This window comes from Sus scrofa, chromosome 1 (assembly GCF_054392235.1).
Source record: "Sus scrofa isolate SSC_HxYL_T2T_F1_AM1 chromosome 1, Sscrofa_HxYL_maternal_Yorkshire_Landrace_v2.0, whole genome shotgun sequence".
Taxonomy (NCBI): domain Eukaryota; kingdom Metazoa; phylum Chordata; class Mammalia; order Artiodactyla; family Suidae; genus Sus; species Sus scrofa.
Window position 1 is genome coordinate 237,742,706 of NC_139383.1, and position 4,281 is coordinate 237,746,986.

At 32.9% G+C, this 4,281-nt stretch overlaps 1 pseudogene; it reads right to left on the reverse strand.

Annotated features, from left to right (window-relative positions):
• Positions 1-3,262: 3,262 nt before the first annotated feature.
• Positions 3,263-3,490, reverse strand: LOC146407060 (large ribosomal subunit protein eL39 pseudogene; annotated as a pseudogene).
• Between the last annotated feature and the right edge of the window lie 791 nt (positions 3,491-4,281).

Genomic DNA, 4,281 nt, shown 5'->3' on the forward strand with positions numbered 1-4,281 from the left:
CCCTCAAAAAGAAAAAAGACAAAACAAAACAAAACAAAACAGAAAAACCCTATACTGAATATATGATTGTTGAAAATATGATGTGTGGGAATTTTAAAAATGTAGATATCAAATCCAATCTGTATTATTTGGTTAGGTAGTTAAGGAACACCCATGAAGCAAGTGAATATTCAGTTTAAGACAAGATGCTATGTAAGACCGCAGGATATAGTAGGAAATTTCTTTAGGATCTCCAAGGTCATCCTAATATGTTTTTCATGAATTATTTTCATTTGATTTAACAACAGAAGCATGTAACATTTATACCTAGAACAATGGAATTTTTGTTGTACTTTGTGTGACTGTATTTGGTGATACTGATACTGGTCTAGTTTCTAGATACATTTTTTCACTGAAAAATAAAGAAATAGCTACTAGTCCTTTTGTTACAGTATTGTAAAACTACTTAAAATATGATAGTTCATAAAGTAAAGATACTTCTTAAACTCTAAGATAAAAATATTAGAAAATTAAGGATTTTTAGGAACTATGCTCTCAGACTGGGATTCCTAAATCTAAATTTAATTATCAACATTTAGGCAAAAAACAAAAAAAAGGAAGATAAAACCATTCTTGAGGGTACATAATGCCTTCATATATTCATTGTATATAATTCTACATTCTTATGTTTATCTTAATGGAAAAGATCCTTTAGAACAATTTTAAGCATTATTGTTCTTAGTTGGTAAATCACCACTAATCATTCTAGCAAAGGACAGTTTCTTTTTTCTACAATGTCTACTACATTAATATGTTAATAAATACCATACCTGGGGACAAAACTTAAAGAAATTCCATGAAATTCTACAAGACTAAGTCAAATGAAGAAAGATTAAAGACAAGTTTGAATTCAATTTTAAAATACCAATACATACAAATTAGGACATTTAATTTGATACAGGTTAGACTCTACACTTGAAATATTTATGCAGCAAATAGAACTGTTTTTTTAAAAAAAAAACTACAGAATAAAACAATTTTCAAAAAAATATATATTTTTTATTTTAGGAATGTTTAGAAGTTGCAGAAATATTAGACTCCCTATAAACCTCACACTCAGGTTCTCTTATTGTTGAATTTATCACTACATTTATCAAAACTAACAAACCATTATTATTAACAAGGGTTTATATTTTATTCAAATTTTCTTAGTTTTTGCCTCATGTCCTTTCTCTGCTCCATGATTTCATCCAGGAAATCACATTATATTTGTTTCCTCAGGAGTCTCTAGATTATGAGTCACTTAGTTTTTCTATCTTTATTTGATTACTTTGATAATTTTAGGAGTATTCATCAAGTATATGAAAAAAAATGTCTTTAAGTTTGGGCTTATTTTATGTTTTCCTCATAGTTCCATAATGTTTATGGATTTAGGGAGGAGGACCACAGTGGTAAACTCCCATTCTCATCACATGTTAACAAGGGTATATGCTATTAACAGGAATTTATCCCTGATGATGTTAATCTTTTTTCTCCTGGAAGAGGTAGTGTTTGGTAGGTTTTTTCCCCCTTGAAAGTTTTCTTCTCTTCTTTCTTTCTATGATGTATTCATTAGTAGGAAGTTACTACCGTTAACCCTTGAATAACATGGGTATAAGTGGCACTGACCCTTAGTACAGTTGAAAATATACCTATAATTTATAGTTGGATTGTGTTATTTCTCGTTTTTCCATATCTTCAGTTCCCCCTTATCTATGATTCTGCATCCAAGAATTCAACCAACTTTGAATCATTTAGTATTGTACTATTCACTACTGAAAATAAGCCATGTATAATTGGAACTGTGCAGTTCAAACTTGTGTTGTTCAGGGTTAATTGTATAGACATCTCACACATGAGAGGTGGAACTTGATCTTCCGCCCCTTTGAAGGAATAGGAGCTACATAATTTATTTGTAATTCTTCTGCTTATGAGATTTGTCTATTCTCTCTCATGTATCTTTTCATTCAATCATTTATTTACATTAGTCCAGCACATGGATGTTTTTTTATACTTTGGGTTGGAATCCAAAGCTACTATAATTATTTTATTGCTTAAACAGTGCCAGTTTAGAACCAATGAGAGCTCTTTCAGTTTGTTCCTGTGTCCCTTTGACATATCCCCACTGTTTTGGTTTTTTGAATACTATTTTACTTTTTGTCATGACAAAACACTCAATAAATCATTTTGCGCTTTCCCTGCATCCATACTCCCTTCAACGGGGGAAAGTTTTCTGAACTTTCTTCTCATGAGCCTTTTTTCCTTGGATAGTAGGCATTTGTTAAGATTCTGGATGGTTTTCCAGAGGGTAACTCTCCAAATTTCTCAACTAGCTCCATAAGGAAATTTATCTCCTATTCTCACCAGAAGAACTTGGTGGGTTTCTGGAATAAAAGCATGAATAGGTGTGGAGGCCCTCTTATGACTGTAGTCTCGAAGAGTTTCTCACTCCCAAGCTTGTCTGCACTCAGCCTGTAGTAGCTCCTCAAAATTACCACTTAAATGTTTTCACCAGCTTAAGGATTCTTGCATTTTCTTCTCCAGGTAAGCAAATTTTTGGAGCTAAGCCTTTCTGGATGTGACCATTGCTCTAAATTTGGGGATTTCATATTTCCCCATTACCTTTAATAATGGGTCAAAAAAGTATTGATTTTTAATTTTCTGGGTTTTTTTATTATAAGGATGGTAGTTAAGAATTCCAATCTATTGACACATGATGCTGAAACCCCAAATCTCTAGAAATAGATACTTATTCTGTAACTGACACAATGACTGGTCAAATTGACAAAATGTAGAATTCCTTAAATAATGAAATTATTATGGTTATACTAACTATCACACTTTGAAATATATTTTCTAAAAAGTTAGAAAAAATTATTTTCAAACATTCATTAAATATTTACAAAAGCTGATTATTTAAAGATAGGAGACTACAAGTAAAAATTTAAACAAATTCAAAGTTAAAAGGACATATATTATATTTATAATAATATAATTAAACCAGACCTTTGTAGCAAAAAAAGGAAAGGAAATAATAAATTTGTGCAGAACTTTTTTTTTTCCCCAACAAGAGGCCTTCACATATTTATTACTGAGGCAAAGCACTATGTAGAACTCTCGATACAAAGATAATCCTTTACCCAATATATCCATCTGTGGCTGTGATGCTTTCAGAGTGATATGGTAAAATGCAAGAGACCGTGACACAGCATAAGTATGTGTGCCACCTCATGTGCGGGGCTTATCATAGACCAGACTTGGTTCTTCTCCGATGTCTTCTCCTGGAGTTGTACCTGATTTTATTACCAGTTGTCATTCTAATCCTTTGGGGAATGGAATGATTTTGCTTTTGCTTCTTGGCCAGGAATTGCTTGATTCTGAAAATCTTGTGAGAAGATGTGGTAAGAAGCTAATTCAACCACACATAGGACAGTGGAGAAGAAAAGAGTGTGTGCAGTATTTTTATAAACATTTTCATAAAACTTAAATGGAATTATTTGTTAATGTCATCATACCTGTAGGACTTCAAGCCTCTTCTAAGAGATAGAACACAAAGCCTCTGGACAAGACAAGAATATTAGAACCTTATCATCAGCCCACCCATCTCATTGTAATGCCACCTCCCCCATTTTGAGCAACCTGGCCTATTCCTACTGCCCCCATTAGGAAAGGTATGTGGCGCACTCCTCACCCCAACCCTATAGGTGCAATATACACCCCCAATGAATTAGCAAGAGGATCAGAAAATCCCATCTTTCCCCAACCAATTAGCAGATAAGCAGGCCTATCTTAAGAACTCTCCTATCTCCCTGGGCCATAAAAACAGACACAACTATACACTCACTGGGGGTCAGCTCTCCTTGATTACTAGGAAGTTTTCGCACTGTGCTAGCAATGTCTCTTATCTCAATAAACGCTTCTTTCCCTTCACCCCACGGTGCTGGAAAATTTTTTTCTGACCCGTGGGCACAGACCATGATCAGAAACAGACTAGCCGCAGTTACATTTTATTTTCATAATTTAATAATTTTCCACTAAATGCTAGTATTTTTAATCTGTTTAGCAAAATTATTCTAATAAAAAGAGTATATTTGTTATTTCAATTTTTAAAATCATTTCTGAGCTTTCCAATTAAAAATAATTCATGTTTTGATATAGTCGTAACATCTCATTTGCAAATTTAGATTCCAATCCAAATAGTTACAAATCACTGCATCAAACAGTAAAGACAGAGCATAGTAGTACATGTACATTTACTATAGC